Genomic DNA, 18,725 nt, shown 5'->3' with positions numbered 1-18,725 from the left:
GAGGAAGTATAGAAAAAGACACAGTCCTTGCCTACAGAGCTTCCTGCCCTAGACAATCCTAACATAGCACTTCCAAGACCCTGAAACAACGACCAAAGGAAAGTGTGTCCTCCTTCCAAGGACATTAATATTCAAACAGAAGCAGGACTTCTCAGAGCTGGAAAAGGTAGGCCTACTTAAAGACCCAGGGCTGAGTGCACAAGTGATGGGTCCACAAACCATGGGTCTCGAGGAGAAGGGAGCACCACTGCCTCTCTTTGATAATGCTGACATGCCTCTAAACCCTAAATTATGTACCTCAAAGACTGAGGTAGAGGTGGAGGGATGGGAAAGATGGATAGCAGCAGGTCCCTAAAGGACCAGAGTCTATACTAACTATACTAAACCAGAGCATTGAACTTGGAGCAGAATGTTCCTGATCTCAGCAACAACCTCCAGCTGAGGAGAACCTACAAATCACACTGACCCTGCCCTAACACATCACCTGGAGGCATGGACCAAGGGCACTAACTGAGCACCTTCTGTGTTCCAGGTGTTATGCGAGGTAGGGGATGAGTGGCGCAGCCAAGACCACAGAACCAGAATTCTAAGAGGCAAAGGAGACAGGCAGGACTGGAAGGATGGCTGTCATGACAGAACAGTAGGGGAGGGGCATCTGGGTGTTTGATCTGTGTCTGTTCCAACAGTCCTGGGCTGTGTCCCCTGCCTCAGCTGGGATTTCCCCAGATGTGCACCTGCTTGAGGGCAAGAAGGGCACCTACAGGAGGAGGGTCTGTCTATCCGTACATCTGGTCCCCAGAGCAATCCCTTCTCCTTTCTCCCTGTGCCTTTTGCTGCCAGCTAGGCAGAGGGCAGGAGGCTGGGGGGAAGGCCAGGGCCCCCAGTCACCAGGTAATGAAAAGAACTGGCCCAGGCCCTTCTTTCTATATCTCCCACTGGCCACCTGCTGTGGGCTGGCAGCCTGGAGGCCCTAGTGCCTTGCATTAGGCATGGCCCAGCCCAGCGGTTCAGCAGTGGTGCCTTGAGCCTTGGCAGTACAGGTCACATGCCTCCTGCCCCCGCTGAGCCTCAGATGTCCCCCTGTAATGCAGGCCCTGTTCCCAGTGTTCCCTTGCATGCTACTGCCCACTCTACCTGCCCCAAGGAATGGGCAGCCTCCTAAACTCCTTCTAGCAATTTCAGTGTCAGGCCTAGAACCCCGGTAAGTCTGGGCTGAGCTCCAGACCCCCTTCTTTGCCTCCCAGGGCTGTTCCCAGAGTCCATTCCAGGCAGCGCCAGTGCCTGAAGCCACGTCCCGAGGCCCTTCCCCTCCAGATCCACTTGCTCCTCATTCTCTCTGCTGCCCAGGAGTCCACCGCCACCTCTGCTGCCCTTCCTACTGCACCCCCAGCCCAGCCACCTCCACAGTGGACACAGCAGCTCTGAAATGCCTCCTGCTGTCTCTACCAGTGTCCTCCACTTCTGTATAAGCTGAGTCCTGTCTCTGCAACCACCATCGCTGCAACCACCGCTGGTGACTTCGTAGCCACAACTTCAGTGGTGGCTATGGCCCAGGTCACAACTGCCTGAGAGAAGAAGACAAAGAATAAGAGGCTCTCCACGTGTGCATACCTGTGAGAGATGCAGCAAGGCCTTCTATGATGTCTCCCATCGGAAACCACAGGAGCTGTGGCACTGGGACTAGGAGCCCTGCCGTTCCGTGCCATACCGTGTCCAGTGTGCCTGCGACACCATAAACAGGAGGACACCGTGAGCTACTGTGTGTGCGCACAGTCCAGGAGGTGCAGGGCACAAGCCCTAAAGCACAGCAGACAGACAGGAGGAGATACGGGGGAGACACTGATAGGCTCACAGGGTGAGACTCAGACACTTGTGATGGGAAGAGAGACCCTCAGGCACTGAGGGAGGGTCACAAGGAGAGGGACAGCCAGAAGGGAGAACTGAGGGCAGACCCAGTCCTGGGACATCTCAGACCACAGAATATGTGTCAGAGAGACAGAAGGCCCACAGACGGACAGACGTGTTGACAGAGATGAAGGTGAAGGAGGCCAAGGTGGAAGGAAGCAGACAGGGCTGCAGGGAGGAAGGGCAGGAGCAGAGAGAGAAGGAGGCAGAGGTGCTGCAGAAGGGGGGAGCTAGGCAGGGAGGAAGCTGCATATTTGCTCCAAGGGCCTCTTCCCTCTCACCTGGTTCCTGCTGAGTCCAGGCTCCTCTCAGGAGCTGCTACAGGTGCTGCTGGATGGACCCAGAAAGCTGAGAGGGCGGGGCTGCCTCCCAGTACCCACCTGAGGGTCCCAGAGGCCCTGCATGGATATGAACACTGCCTCCCCTCCCCCCACAATGCTGCCATGCAAAGAGGCCTGAGCTCAGCCCTCACTTCTGAGGGTTTGTTCAGCCTGACATGCCCAGTGCAGGGAAGTGGGGGCCAAGGAGAAAGAGAAACTGAGGCAGGCAGACAAGGGAGGCCAACAAGCTTGGGAGAAGGTGCTGGGACAGACTGGTTAGGGATCGCATGGAGGAGAGGGAGGAGATGTGGAGGCCTGGGACTGGGTCTGCATGGAGAGTTGAAGAAGCACCACACACAGTATGAACAAATAACCTATTAGTGATTATCCGTTAATTTGGGGTCAACAGTGTCTTCTGAGCAGTCATCATCCATGACTACAAGGAGCTCCTCACTAAAGGGCCCCCACAAATACACATATGAACCCACAAAAGGAGAAACTGAGGCAGAGAATTGTAACCTTGAGATCAGTGTATATGCTGAAACCTAGGTTTTAAGGAACCAGTGATGAAGCAATCAGCCAAGTGTGAAGACATAAGACTTAGCATGTCAAGCTGGACCCTGCCTCTTTCCCCAGGCTTTCTTGGTGCTCTGCGAAGACTAGCTCCCCCAGCTTCTCTCAAGGCTACAGAGACCCTAAGAACATTAACTCAAGGGGCGTTTGGGTGACTCAGTTGGTTAAGCATCTGCATTTGGCTCAGGTCATGATCCTGGAGTCCCTTTGGCTCAGGTCACGATCCTGAGGTCCTGGGATTGAGCCCCATGTCAGGCTCCCTGCTTCCTTTCCCCACCTGCTCATGTTCTCTCGCTATCATTCTCTCTCTCAAATAAATAAATAAAATCTTGGAAAAAAAAAAAAAAAGAACATTAACTCAGGCAGTCTAAAGGGAAGTTGTTCTCCCAGCCCACTGCTCTGGCAACTACTTTTGAAGGTCCCAGATGCCAGATTTGTGGTTACAACTAGAATCCAGGGAGTCTCTTTAGCAGCAGGAGGGAGGGAGGATATAGAGAGAACCTTCTGGAGAAGTCCGGCAGAGAAGACCAGGGAGCAAAATCTACCATGTCCATTCCACTCCCATGGACACTTAGAAGTTTAATAAAATTCAAAATATCTAGGGCTTCCATGTTATTAAAAGCAGGAGCCGGATTTTCTTATCCAAGTTCTTTTCTTCTCCAAGTTTTACCATTTAGCCTCCTCCTCCCCATGAACACATTTCCTTTATGAAATACACTGCACCAGAATCTGGACTTTAGAAACTACCTCCACTAAGGATTTCTGCAAAAGATATTTTGAATACTTTAGAATGAATTTCCTTAGAGCTGGGGTTGGTAAATGTTAGAACCAGAGAAACACACACACACACACACACACACACGTTATAAAGATCGTAAATGTTGCTTGTGTCAGTAGGGTACAGATGGCTGACAAGAGAAAATAGGGGAAAAAGCAAGACAATGGAATCCATTTGTTTCTCTGAAGCTTCCTCTGGCTTCCTCAGACACTATCGGATCCTTGGGAACATTTTTGTCCAGAGTCCACCACCTACAGAACTAGCCCTGGAAAGAGGCTCTGAAACAGAACCAAAATATTTGAGTATTTTCACATTCAAAGTCAGCTTCTGGAGCTTTCTTTGAGTTTGAGTTTATAATTAGTATCTATCTATACCCAGGAGATAGTGTCAATGTGTTCAACATCCATAATAGAAAAGTAAAATCAAACATTTCAAGGATGTCCTGCTGTCATGGTGAAGAGAAACAAACCAATAGGACATTGGAACCACAGGAAGGCTGCTGGAGTAGTGGGAAGCATGAGGTTTTGAATCAGGCTGATTTTTGTTAGGATCCAGGCTTTTTTCAAAACTTTATATACATTTCTTAATTTCTTTTAGCTGCAATTCCTTCATTTACATACAAAAAATGTTATCAAAAGATAGATATAATGCTACAAAAGCACTTAGTATATAATTATACCTGACTATGTTACTTTGAGCAATCTTTAGCTATGATTATCATTTTATAATTGTGCTATGTTAGTCACCATAAAATACATCATTAGTTTTTGATGCAGTGTTCCAAGTTTCATTGTTTAAGTACAACACCCAGTGCTCCATGCAATACGTGCCCTCCTTAATACTCACCCATTCCCCCACCCCCCCTCCCTTCTAAAACCCCTCAGTTTGTTTCTGAGTCTGCAGTCTTTCATGGTTCATCTCCTCTTCTGTTTTCCCCAATTCGCTTTCCCTTTCCTTCTCCTAATATCCTCCATGTTATTCCTTAAGTTCCACAAGTAAATGAAACCATATGATAATTGACTCTCTCTGCTTGACTTATTTCACTAACTGTAATCTTCTCCTGTCCCATCTGTGTTGATGTTAAAGTTGGGTATTCATCTTTTCTGATAGAGGCAAAATATTCCATTGTATATATGGACCATATCTTCTTTATCCATTCGTCTGTTGAAGGGCATCTTGGCTCTTTCCACAGTTTGGTTATTGTGGACATTGCTGCTATGAACATTGGGGTATCGAGGACCCTTCTTTTCACTGCATCTGTATCTTTGGGGTAAATACCCAATAGTGCAATTGCAGGGTCATAGGGTAGCTCTATTTTTAATTTCTTAAGGAATCTCCACACTGTTTTCCAAAGTGGCTGTACCAATTTGCATTCCCACCAACAGTGTAAGAAGGTTCCCCCTTTCTCCACATCCCCTCCAACACATGTTGTTACTATCTTGTTGATTTGGGCCCTTTGAACTCGCATAAGGTGGTATCTCAATGTGGGTTTGATTTGAATCTCCCTGATGGCTAATGATGATGAACATTTTTTCATGTGTCTGTTAGCCATTTGTATGTCTTCTTTGGAGAAGTGTCTGTTCATGTCTTCTGCCCAGTTTTTCACATGATTATCTGTTCTGTGTGTGTTGAGTTTGAGGAGTTCTTTATAGATCTTGGATATCAGCCCTTTGTCTGTACTATCATTTGCAAATATTTTCTCCCATTCCATGGGTTGCCTCTTAGTTTTGTTGACTGTTTCCTTTGCTGTGCAAAAGCTTTTGATCTTGATGAAGTCCCAAAAGTTCATTTTTGCTTTTGTTTCCTTTTCTTCTTGAGGCATGTCTTGAAAGAAGTTGCTGTGGCTGATATCGAAGAGGTTACTGCCTATGTTCTCTTCTAGGATTTTGTTGGATTCCTGCCTCACATTGAGGTCTTTTATCCATTTTGAGTTTATCTTTGTATATGGTATAAGAGAATGGTCGAGTTTCATTCTTCTGTATATAGCTGTCCAATTCTCCCAGCACCATTTATTGAAGAGACTATCGTTTTTCCACTGGATATTTTTTTCTGCTTTATCAAAGATGATTTGACCATAGAGTTGAGGGTCCATACCTGGCCTCTGTACTCTGTTCCATTGGTCTATGTGTTTGTTTTTGTGCCAGTACCATGCTGACTTGGTGATCACAGCTTTGTAATGAAGCTTGAAATCAGGCAACGTGATGCCCCCCCATTTTGTTTTTTTCTTTTTCAACATTTCCTTAGCAATTCAGGGTCTTTTCTGGTTCTGTACAAATTTTAGGATTGTTTGTTCCAGCACTTTGAAAAATGCTTCTGATATTTTGATCAGGATCGTATTGAAAGTATAGATTGCTCTGGGAAGCATATACATTTTAACAATGTTTATTCTTCTGATCCATTGGCATGCGATGTCTTTCCATCTTTTTGTGTCTTCTTCAATTCTTTCATGAGTATTCTGTAGTTCCTCAAGTACAGATCCTTTACCTCTTTGGTTAGGTTTATTCCTATGGTTTTTTAGTGCTATTGTAAATGGAATCAATTCTCTAATTGACCTTTCTACAGTTTCATTTTTAGTCTATAAGAAAGCAACTGATTTCTTTGCATTGATTTTGTATCCTGCCACATTATTGAATTGTTGTATGAGTTCTAGTAGTTTGGGGGTGAAGTCTTTTGGGTTTCCATATAAAGTATCATGTCATATGCAAAGAAAGAGAGTTTGACTTCTTTGCTAACTTGAATAACTTGTATTTCTTTTTGTTGTCTGGTTGCTGTTGCTAGGACTTCTAGTATTATGTTGAACAACAGTGGTGAGAGTGAGCATCCTTGTCCTGATCTCAATGGGAAGGCTGTCACTTTTTCCTATTGAGAATGATATTCACTGTGAGTTTTTCATAGATAAATTTTATGAGTTTGAGGAATGTTCCCTCTATCCATATACTTTGAAGAGTTTAAATCAGGAATGGATTCCGTATTTTGTTAAATGCTTTTTCTGCATCAATTGAGAGGACCATGTGGTTCTTCTCTCTTCTGTTATTGATTTGTTCTATCACATTGATTGACTTCTGAATGTTGAACGACCCTTGAATCCCAGGGTTAAATCCCACCTGGTCATGGTGGATAATCTTTTTAATGTACTGTTGGATCCTATTAACTAGGATCTTGTTGAGAATCTTGGCATCCATATTCATCAGAAATATTCGTCTGAAATTCTCCCTTTTGATGGGGTCTTTGCCTGATTTGCCTGCTCGCTTCATAGAAAGAGTCTGGAAGTTTTCCTTCTGTTTCTATTTTTTGAAACAGCTTCAGGAGAATAGGTATTATTTCTTTGAATGTTTGGCAGAATTCCTCAGGGAATCCATCAGGTCCTGGGCTCTTGGGAGGTTTTTGATCACTACTTCAGTCTCGTTACTAGATATTGGTGTATTTAGGTCGTCAATTTCTTCTTGTTTCAGTATTGGAAGCTTATAGTTTTCCAGGAATGCATCCATTTCTTCTAGGTTGCTTAACTTATTGGTATATAGCTGTTGGTAATAATTTCTGATGATTGTTTCTATTTCCTTTATGTTAGTCATGATCTCTCCCCTTTCATTCAAAATTTTATTAATTCAGGTCCTTTCTCTTTCTTTTGGATTAGTTTGGATAATGATTTATTGATCTTATTAATTCTTTCAAAGAACCAGCTCCTAGTTTTGTTGATGCACTCTACTATATCTCTAGTTTCTAACTCATTGGTGTCTGCTCTAATCTTATTTCCGTTCCTGTGCAGGGAGTTGACTTAATTTGTTGTTGATTCTCCCGTTCTTTAAGGTGTAAAGAGAGTTGGTGTATTCTGGATTTTTCAATTTTTTTGAGTGAAGCTTTTATTTCCCCCTTAGCACCACCTTTGCCATATCCCGTAAGTTTTGGACCAATGTGTCTTCATTCTCATTGGTTTTCATGAATTGTTTAAGTTCTTCTTTAATTTCTGGTTGATCCAAACATTCTTGAGCAAGATAGTCTTTAGCTTCCAAGTGTTTGTATTCCTTCCAAAATTTTTCTTGCGGTTGAGTTCCAGTTTCAAAGCATTGTGGTCTGAGAATATGCAGGGAATAATCTCACTGTTTTGGTATAAGTTGAGCCCTGATTTGTGACCCAATATGTGGTCTATTCTGAAGAAAGTTCCATATGCGCTCAAGAAGAATGAGTATTCTGTTGTTTTAGGGTGGAATGTTCTTTATATATCTATGAGGTCCATCTGGTCCAATGTGTCTTTCAAAGCTCTTGTTTCTTTATTGATTTTCTGCTTAGATGATCTGTCTGTTGCTGAGAGTGGTGCATTAAGATCCCCTACAATTAATGTATTCATATCAGTATGACTCTTTATTTTGATTGACAGTTGGCTAATGTAGTTGGCTGTTTCCATATTGGGGGCATAAATATTTACAGTTGTTAGATCTTCTTGATGGATAGACCCTTTAAGAATGATGTAGTGTCCTTCTGTATCTCTGACTACAGTCTTTAGCTTGAAATCTAATTTATCTGATATGAGAATCACTACCCCAGCTTTCTTTTGAGGCCTGATGGCATGAAAGATGGTTCTCCATCCCTTCACTTACAGTCTGAATGTATCTTTAGGTTCCAAATGTGTCCCTTGTAAACAGCATATGGATGGGTCCTGTCATTTTATCCAGTCTGCAACCCTTGCTCTTTTTTGGGAGCATTTTGGCCATTCACATTGAGAGTGATTATTGAAAGATAAGTTTTTATTGACATCATGTTACCTGTGAAGTCCTTGTTTCTATATATTGTCTCTGTAAATTTCTGTTCTGTATCACTCTTGGGTTCTTTTTCTTTTATAGAACCCCCCTTAATATTTCTTATAGTGTCAGCTTGGTGGTCACAAACTCTTTTAAACCTTGCCGGTCTTGGACGGTTTTTATCTCTCCATCTATTTTTAATGTCAGCCTTGTTGGATAAAGTATTCTTGGCTGCATGTTCTTCTCATTTAGTGCTCTGAATGACTTGCCAGGTTTCTGTGGACAGGTCTGACATTATTCTCATGGTCCTTCCTCTGCACCTAAGGAATCTCTTCCCCATAGCTGCTCTTGGGACCTCTTATCTAAAGTTATGATTCATGAATTTCAGAATTAAGTGTCTGGAGGTCTTTCTAGATTAGTTGACATTAGAGGATATACTTTCTGCCTCTAGGACACAAACACTATTCCCCAGACTAGGAAAATTTTCATCCAGAATTCATTCAGCTATATTTTCTAGTATTCTCTCTTTCTCCACTCCCTTGGGGATCCCAATATCTCTGATGTTTGACTGTTTCATGGTGTCATTTATTTCCCTAATTCTGTTTTCATGACTTCTAAGCTGTTTGTTTCAGGCCTCCTGCCAATCCTCCTTTTCTGTCAGTTTATCTTCTAGACCACTAATTCAATCTTCTGCCTTGGTTACCCTAGCTGTTAGAGTATTTAGATTAGATTGGACCTCACTGATACCATTTTTATCCTTCTGACAGATCAGCCCTCACTTTCACCCTTCAAATTTCTATGTTGCCACTAATTGTCTTCTCCAACCTAGCCATTGCCTGGATAATTGTTACCCTGAATTCCCTTTCTGACACACTATTTATATTTATATCCAATAGTTCTGTGGAAGAGGGCACAGTCTCTGAATTTTTCCTCTATTGGGTGTTCCTCCTCCTCATCATTTTGGTGAGAGGTGGCTGGAGACTGTCCTGGGTCTGTGGGCTTGGGCCCATGCCCATGACTACCCAGTTCCTTGACTTGCCCCTAAACATCTTTTGCTCTGTTTGAGTGCTTTTAACTAGTCTCCAAGTTAATGCTGGTCCCTAATCACGGGGCACTTTCATATTGGGGTATTACTTTCCAATGGGTCGCTTCTGGTGGCTCTTTCCCCTTCTGTTAATCCTCAGATTATCAATCTGAGCATTCCTACTCCACGTTACCTCTCCACTGATGTTCTTCACCCCTGTAGAAATCCAGATGTGTATAATCTTACATCTCAGGCTGATTTCATGAGTGTTCAGAGTGTTCTGGTAGATATTTAGCTCACTTTAGAGGACCAGTTGAAACAGGGTCTCCTGCTTCTCCAACATCTTGCCCCTCCTCCTATGGGTTTGTTTGTTTGTTTGTTTTTTTCCCCCTTTGGGTAAAATACTCCTTAGTGGAGTCATTCATTGGTAATATGGTAATTCTAATAATTTTTTGAAGAATCTCCATATTGTTTTTCACAGTGGCTGTACCAATTTATATTTTTACCAACAGTGCACAAGGGATCTTATTTCTCCACACTCTTACCAACACTGTTATTTCTTGCTTTTTTTATTCTAGACATTCTCACTGGTGTTAAGGTAATACCTCATTGTGGATTTGATTTGCACTTCTCTGATGATTATTGATGTTAAGCATCTTTTCATATGTCTGTTACCAGCTATATGTCTTTGGGAAAATGTCAGTCAGGACCTCTGCCCATTTTTATTTTGGTTGGTGTTTTTGTGGGTTTTTTTTGTTTGGTTGGTTTTTTGGTTACTGAGTTGTATGAGTATATATTTTGGATATCAACCCTTTATTGGATACATTGTGCCTTTCAGATTAACCATGTATATAGCATTCAAAAACATATTGTATATACATTTAACACTTGATTGAAAGATCCATTTTATAACTCTATATCACAAAATGTTAAAGTAATGAATAAGATGATCAAAACACATAACTTAGTGTAGTCCTGCTGTATAAACATATGAGAATCATAACATTGCCTAAAACCTTGGGAACACAAGTACTCTCTGCCTGGCAGTTTTTAGATCATTTGAATTTAGAATTGAATTTATCTCTTCAGGAAGGAAAAAGGAAACACAAACCAAAGCTGGTGTTGACAATATGGGCAGTGCCTTGAGACATGACTGACATGAAGGCTTGAATCCTAAAGGTACAAAAGAGCTATGTGCTCATATACTAGTTAAATCTAAGAAGCAATTTTAAATTCTTAAACCATTCATTAAAGACTGGTCACAAATAAGTCAAACAACTGTGAGGTCACTTTACTTAAAATTCAAAGTGCTAAGACAGAGAGGACCAATGGCACTTGGCCCAATTCCTTACCAAAGTTAAGTGAGTGAATATTTCATTCATCTAAAACTGATTTGTGCCCTTCTTTTTAGTGCCCCAGGCAGAGATATTTCCAGACCTGGACCAGAGTGAATAAAACTGTCCTGTTTTAAATTAATCTTTTCTCAAAGGTCACTTCACATGCATTGTAATATGTCAAAGGTTATTAGATGAATTCTAAATAAAATACATATTTAACACCATAATTAGAAAACAGATGACTTGCTTTTATTTATTAGATATTTGTTTTTAAATAGTTAAAAGGCTGTGATATTTAAATACTATAAGAAGCATATATGGAGTCCTCATCACTGTGTATGATTTCTTTACAGCCTTGGGTAGTTTGGAGGGGAGCTGGCTTCATGGCATATCTAATTTTTGTGATAGAAATTATACAAAATCATTTCTTCCTGCATCTTCAGATCCAAAGATTAATAGTATTTTTAACCTGAGTACTTTAGTTTGGTTCAGTAAACATTATCTCTATGTACTTGGCACTTTACTGAGGTTCCGGATATAACAGTAATTCAACATGGACCTACCCTCAGGAGGCTTCTATTTTATTTTATTTATTTATTTATTTATTTTTAAGATACCTTTTTTTTAAAGATTGTATTTATTTATTTGACAGACAGAGATCACAAGTAGGCAGAGAGGCAGGCAGAGAGGGAGACAAGGGGAAGCAGGCTCCCTGCTGAGCAGAGAGCCCTATGCAGGGCTCCATCCCCAGGACCCTGGGATCATGAACTGAGCTGAAGGCAGAGGCTTTAACCCACTGAGCCACCCAGGCATCCCACAGGAGGCTTTTATAGTCTCTAGCAGTTGCAATTTTTAAAAACTGTATTTGAAATTATAAATGAGTATGCCCTTGGTGTTACCCGCCAATGCAACCATTTGTCCTCTTAAGTTCTGAGTGGATCTCTGCTCATTCCTTTCATGCACATAAATTGAGAGGCTTATTTTGGGCTCATTTAGTGTGTTTCTATTTTGTAAGAAATTGTAAGAAATATTTTTATTGTATATTTGCATATTGTATGTTTGTATATTGAATTGTATATATAATGTATTGTAATTTGGGGGACATGTGTTGTGGTGACCAATATTTTCTTTTAGTTTTTTCATAAGGTACACATTAAAACTGTGTGTGAAAGTAAAGAAAATCTACCTTCAGGAAGAATTTAGAATTTCTAATAAAAAGTCCTTGCCTTTTCCCAGAGACAATTCTAATCAGTCAGTCACAACTGATAAAGGTAAGTAATGTAATAAGAAAAAAATACAATAACCACTAATTTAAAAGGAAGAAAACTTATTCTTCTCATATTAAAGAACAACTTTAGATTTCCATATGAAATTTAAACATAAAAATTAAAGATGAAACCATTACTTAATAATGTAAGTAATTTCATTTTCATTACTTAGTCCCCAAGTTTCCTAATAATTTTACATGGGGTTTATAGTGCTGTAACCACAACTCTGAGCAGTCAAAGTATCTTACAGATCAAAACGTAAACTAAAAAGCCTTTACGCTCTCAGAGGTGAAGTGACTTCCCCCAAATCAAACAGAGGAAATCTATAAATTTGGGATTAAGAAACAGATCTAATCCCTACTCCACACTTCCTATGAGAACTACTACCATTTGAAGAAATACACTCAGCCAAACTGGTGTATGAGATACTCCACTGTTTTTGAATTCTTTGAATTTTTCCATGGGAAAAGGTAGTGTTAATTTAAGGGGAAAGCATTGAAAAGTGAGTAATCTTGTCAGACTAAACTCTCAGTGGAGTATGATGTATTAGTACCTTTAAAAAAATAATTTACAAAGTGATTATCAATTCAAATTTACTTTGTTAGAAGTTGTATGCCTAAATTTAAAGGAAAAATGTTTAGAATGCCATAATTTAGGGGGTAACAGGGTGATGGGAGTTGAGGAAGGCACGTGCTGTGATGACACTGGGTGCTATACTTATCTAATGAATCATTGAACATTACATCAAAAACTATGTACTATATAGTGGCTAACAGAACATAAAAAAATGCTATAATTTTGTAATCCTACTAAAAACAAGGAGATTATAATGGTGATTGTATCATAATTATTTTAGCAAAGGTGCCTTATAAAAATTAAGGATTTTTTTAACGTTCAATTAGCAAACATATAGTACATCATTAGTTTTTGAGGTAGTGTTCAATGATTCATTAGTTGCATATTAATACCCAGTGCACATCACAGCACGTGCCCTCAATACCCATCACCCAGCTACCCCATCCCTCCCCACCCCGCTTTCTGTAACCTTCAGTTTGTTTCCCAGAGTCCAGTTTGTCTGGGTTTTTTGTTTTGTTTTGTTTTTGTTTTTTTAAGTAAACTCGACATCCAACCCGGGGCTAGAACTCACAAGGAGATCAAGAGTCACACGCTGTTAACTGAGCCCCTTAAGGAGTGTTGTTTTAAAGTCCTGTCCTGCCTTCTTTCTTTGTTCTAGGCATTTATCACATAATTCTACCAACAACTGGTGATTACATTTGAGAATAAAGGTTTTTTGTTGTTTTTGTTCTGTGTTGGTTTTTTTTTTAAGTGGTATATATATATGGAATTGACTAATGAAAAACGGCTGTGATTTCATTGTCAGCGCTGCAGCAATTAACACCAAATATAGACCCTTTTCTCTACGGCAACAACGTAAGGTGAAATTTTTTTGTCTTGCTATGATTATTTTTAACAGTTTATTGTCTTAGTGTAAAACTATAACTTCTAAGAAAGCTGAAAATGGGCCCCTGGGTGGCTCAGTCATTAAGTATCTGCCTTCAGCTCAGGTCATGACCCCAGGGACCTGGGATCAAGCCCCGCATCAGGTCCCCTGCTCAGCAGGGAGCCTGCTTCTCCCTCTCCCATTTCCTCTGCTTGTGTTCCCTCTCTTGCTGTGTCTCTCTTTGTCAAATAAATAAATAAAATCTTATAAAATTAAAAAAAAAAACCTGAAAAGTTTAGTTTACCGTCATGTTTTATTTGCAGTATTTCATATTGTCTAAACTCCTTAAGCAGTAAACATCGCAGCATCAGTGTCCTCATAAATGGGACATAATGCAAAGTTCATTTGTCTAAAGGTTGACGAGATGGACACCTATGAAATCTTAGAAATGATTCTTTTAGAGAAACTATCTTGTATTTTCTGTCTTTTAGCATTTGAAGCTCAGAAAACTGAGAAATATTGTAATTACAAGTTACTGGTCTAAAGTGTAATCATATGGTTATTGAGTGTTCTCAATGTTGAAAGTCTTAAGAATTTTTCAGTCGGACGGTCCTAGTAGGATTTTGATTCCCTGGAAATTCAGCTGAGTTGTCTAAACTTTGCAGCTGGTGTTTTTTTTTTTTGGCTCTCACTGAAGATCAGCATACCAAGGTGTAAAAATTTGACATGTTCTTTTACTTTAGACCAAAAAAGGCATCTTTTGTTTTTCTTCCCACAAATGCTTATCAGGAACATTGTTTAGTTTGCTCTGGGAGAAGACGGTGGCCTGAAAGTGGATGCTTCCATGCACACACATCTCTCTGATGTCTGCGCCGCGGATGACTTCTGCACTGCATCCTGGAGGCCCAGCTCGGTGTGACAGCAAGAAAGCCGGCATCCAGCATCACACCTTTGTATCTGATTTTTCAGATTCCATCTGATGGTAAAGGAGTGGCTACCAGCAAATTCAAGTCTCTGGTCTTCCCACTTAAGTAGGAAGCTGCCCTAGAGTTTTTTTGTGACATTTAAAAAAAAAAATAATGTTTCCCTTTTGGTAAGTTATTATATAGTGATGGAACACTCTGGGATGTCATATTCTCAAACACTTAGCACCGTCCAGTGGAACTCTGTGACGACAGAAATGTTCTGTATGTTTGCAGTGTCCAGTCAGGTAGTTGTTTGTCTCTGTTGAGCCCTTAAAATGTGCTGAATGTGACGGAGGAACTGAATATAATTTTATTTACATTTAACTTTAAATAGCTGCATGTGTCTAGTGGTTACCAAACTGGATGGCACACTTTTAGATGAATAAGCAACATACTGAAGTATAAACCGTGTAGATGATGACCCTGTGGGAACTGACGACCTCAGTTCCATGCTTGTGGGAATTATGACTGAAAAACTTCCCCGTAGTGAACAGCCTTCCTCAGCTGAACAACTCCGTCCAATTGGATGTCCACGTCCTGCTGCCCTCACAGTGCTGCCTGCCTCCTCAGAATGGAGCAGAAATCCTCAAGGAAGATACTCAGACTGCAGCCTTAGGGGAGGTGGTCTTAGGAGGAGTAGAGACACACGTAGATGTTACAGTTAAAAGAACCAGGCAACACTCAGTGAAAGACCAGATCCGCAGGTAGATTTTACTCCTTCAGATTAACTGTGGAGTGTGAAGTAGCAGAAAGGCTAGGTGTAGTCTGACAGGGACCTTCAACACTGTGTGTTTTGACAAACAGCAGAGATAACAGTAATAGGAAGGGTGTTTTCGGCCTGTTTCTAAAGTGCTGGCTTGTTTTCAATTTTCTCCCTTAGTCATTCTCTGTCAATTCTGTGGTCTGTCATCAACCCTCAATTAGAAATTGGGTATTTGTGGATTTGTTTTTTGTTTTTTTTTAACATTTTTAAACCTTGTAGGATAAATTATATCTTTAATAGGGGCAGACTCTTCTGTAAGCAATATTCAAAGTAAACAGGTATTTCTTGTTTTGAATGAATCTAATAGACCTGTGTCTTAATTTGTAGAAGCAATTAATAAGTACACTAATTAGTTTTATGTGATCCAAGACCCAAACTGGAGGGACTCTGAGGCTGTAGACCAGTAACGGAGCAGCAGTGTAACACTGCTGGCCACCCCGGTGAGCTGTTCTCTAGTGTTGTGCTGTTGGCTCTACTCCCTTCCCACAGACTCCCTTTCACTTCATCAAACTGATCTTGTTTATACACAAGAGACTGACTTAAAAATAAAAAAATTATCAGGGCACCTGACTGACTAAGTCAGTTAAGCATCTGACGCTTGTTTCACAGCACAGGTCATGATTTCAGGGTTGGGGGATCTGGCTCCAAGTCCGCCTCTGCGCTGGGCGTTGAACCTGCTTAGGATTCTCTCCCTCAGCCCCTCCCTGCTTGCACTCTGTCTCTCAAAAAAATATATCACTTCTAACCATAAATACTTGAAAATCACATCCTTGATTGTGGTGGTATTTTTGCACACAAAGGACATAGTTACACAAAGAGGTGTAGGTTAGCTTATTTAATTCTCTCAATAGCCATGGAATAGTGTACATTCATGTTTCAGGTGAAGAAATCAAGTCTCAGTTAGTTAACTGAAAATAAAAATTTAAATATGTACAAGAGTTGGTATTTGAATCTCTTGGCTCCCAAGGCAAGTGTTCTATCAGGGATCCCCAAAGCTTTGTAGAAATACAATAAAAGTAGAGGAGAAATTAGTAATGTTGTAAGGCAAAAATTTAAAATGAATTCCTAGGGACGCCTGGGTGGCTCAGTTGGTTAAGCGTCTGCCTTCAGCTCGTGATTCCAGGGTTCTGGGATCAAGCCCCACTTTGGGCTCCCTGGTCAGTGGGGAGCCTGCTTCGCCTTCTCCCTCTGCCTGCCACTCCCCCTGCTTGTGCGCCTTCTCTCTCAAATAAAATTTTTAAAAAATAGTTTAAAAAAAGAATTTCCAGCATCAGTTGCTGAAATCAGATAAGATTTCCCAAGGCTGGACATCACGTATTACATTGATCAGCCTGACCATTGAGGTTTAACTGCATGGGAGGCCTTAGCTATGTAGCATAAAAAACTAAGGATTAGGAAAAGGAATGAATTTTTCAATGATACTTTGTCATCTCTACTTATGCTGATGATGAACTTACTCTGAAGAAAAGACTGGTTAATAAGCAGTATTCTTGGGGCGCCTGGGTGGCTTAGTGGGTTAAGCCTCTGCCTTCGGCTCAGGTCATGATCCCACGGTCCTGGGATCAAGCCCCGCATCAGGCTCTCTGCTCAGCGAGGAGCCTGCTTCCTCCTCTCTCTCTCTGCCTACTTGTGATCTGTCAAATAAATAAATAAAATCTTTTGAAAAAAAATCTGACTTATAAAAAAAAAAGTATTCTTACCTTAGTGTAGCCTGAAATATTTTAATTATTTTTAATGGCGAGTTTATTGAAACATACAGAGTTGGTATCCTCCTTTAATTTTAAAGGCAGTAATTTGGAAAGAATTATCAGATACCAAAATCGGTTTGGTTAGTGTGGATTGGTGACTGCTTCTATGGCAGAGACAATCAACTAGTCCTCTATCTCACTAGATGTAGCCAATCCCAAGGGCTGTCAGCATTGAAGCCCTTTAAGGAATTTTGTAAGGCATCTTTAAAGTAAGAACAATGAAAAATTTTCTCACGTTTTTTTCTTTCAGATGAGGCTGTGGACCCAGGCTAGACAGATGGGATGGTATGCAGTGAAGTGCATGGCTGCAGCTAGTTTACAAGAATCTATTGACAATGGACTTCAGCTTTGAACTGTTTGCTCATGTAGCAAAATTTTTTACCTATAAGGTAAGATTCTAAAAAAGCAAATCAGTGCCTTTTTCTGCTTGTTAGTCTTGTAACTAATTGTCTGATTTTCTCATGGATAAGACTTTACATGGCTTTCATTTTAGAAAATATCACCCATTTCCTAGTTCTTGTAAATCAAGCCTGCTATTATTGCTGGCCTTAATTCCTAATCATTACCTACCTTCCTGGTTTACTATTTTATAATTAAAGGGGAAAAAAATCTCTTTCAGATTTGTTCCCTGTTGTGCATTTCTGCACTTACTTGAGATTCATTCTTGCTTTCTGAGGGGAACTCACAGCTGTTGTACTCAAGAATGAACCAGGTGCTTTGCCATGCATATTATTTACTCCTCTTTACATTACTGAGGCAAGTCTTTTCTTCATAATTTACTGATGAGTAACACACGTACATAAGGTTTAAGGAGATTAATTTGCTTGTGAAAGGTCTAACTCAGTTCCTTATTATATCTTTAAGTCAGGACTCTAGGCCAATATAGTCCAAATCCTACATCTTTAATTCACTAGGTACTTCTAATGATCATAGAGATTGTGTGGTAGTGTCATCTGTACAATAAATGCAATGTCATTCAGATGTTTTCATTGTGATTCTCTCCACTGACACTTTTAGCTGTAAAATTTTGTGAAGAGATTTTTTTGTACTGGCCATTCTAGAATAACACAAAGTAACTGCACATCATTCCTTTTTTGGCACTCACTAGAATAACTTTATCATCTCTGTATACAGGTCATATTGCTGGAAAAATAAAACCCAGAGAGGTTAGGTTCAGATCATAAATTAATGCTGGATGTACCAAAGGACAAGAATTCAGCAAAGTCGTCAAGCAATTGGACAAATTATGGGAGCTGTCTTAGTTGGTGAAACTGATTTAGGAGAAACATGAAAACTTAATTTTAAATCAGATGGATCTTTCATCATATGGAGAAGATCTGCTACATCCAAATATTGATTTAGAAGATTATATAATTCTTAAAATGCATCTTTTTAATGAAAATGAAGTTCCATCCAACACACGGAAGTCTCAATAAGGTAAATGCACTGATTTAATGAAGAATACAAAAGTGATAATGATTTCAGTGGGAAAGTATTAAAATATAAATAAAATTGCAAAGATCACATAATTTACAGTTACTTTTTCCAACACAAAATTGACTACTTTATATGTAAGGATATAAGTTACTTCTGATTTAGCCTTGGAGCAGATTTAGCTAGGTTATTATGTACTTAGCCAACATCTTGGTCTGATATGCCCGCCTCATTCTTTAGTTATGACAGAAAGGGTTATATGGTTTCAAGAGGCTTGTTGTTTTGTTTTACTTAAGAGATATAGCAATAGCTTCCTTGCTAATATCACTTGTATTGATAACTTATTCCTTTTACATTTGGATTCTACAGCTGTTAGGAGCTGAAATCACTCCCTTTCTGTGATAGGCCTATGTAAAATATTCCATATAACACT

The 18,725-nt window shown here is 40.3% G+C and overlaps 1 pseudogene; it reads left to right on the top strand.

The window, feature by feature from the left end:
• Positions 1-220: 220 nt before the first annotated feature.
• LOC116866048 lies at positions 221-18,305 on the top strand (annotated as a pseudogene).
• The last annotated feature ends 420 nt before the right edge of the window (positions 18,306-18,725 follow it).

The sequence above is a fragment of the Lontra canadensis genome, unplaced genomic scaffold (genome assembly GCF_010015895.1).
Source record: "Lontra canadensis isolate GAN:19392208 unplaced genomic scaffold, GSC_riverotter_1.0 scaffold9, whole genome shotgun sequence".
Lineage (NCBI taxonomy): Eukaryota > Metazoa > Chordata > Mammalia > Carnivora > Mustelidae > Lontra > Lontra canadensis.
The sequence above is the reverse complement of the archived record's forward strand: the minus strand, read 5'-3'. Positions and strand labels throughout refer to the sequence as shown.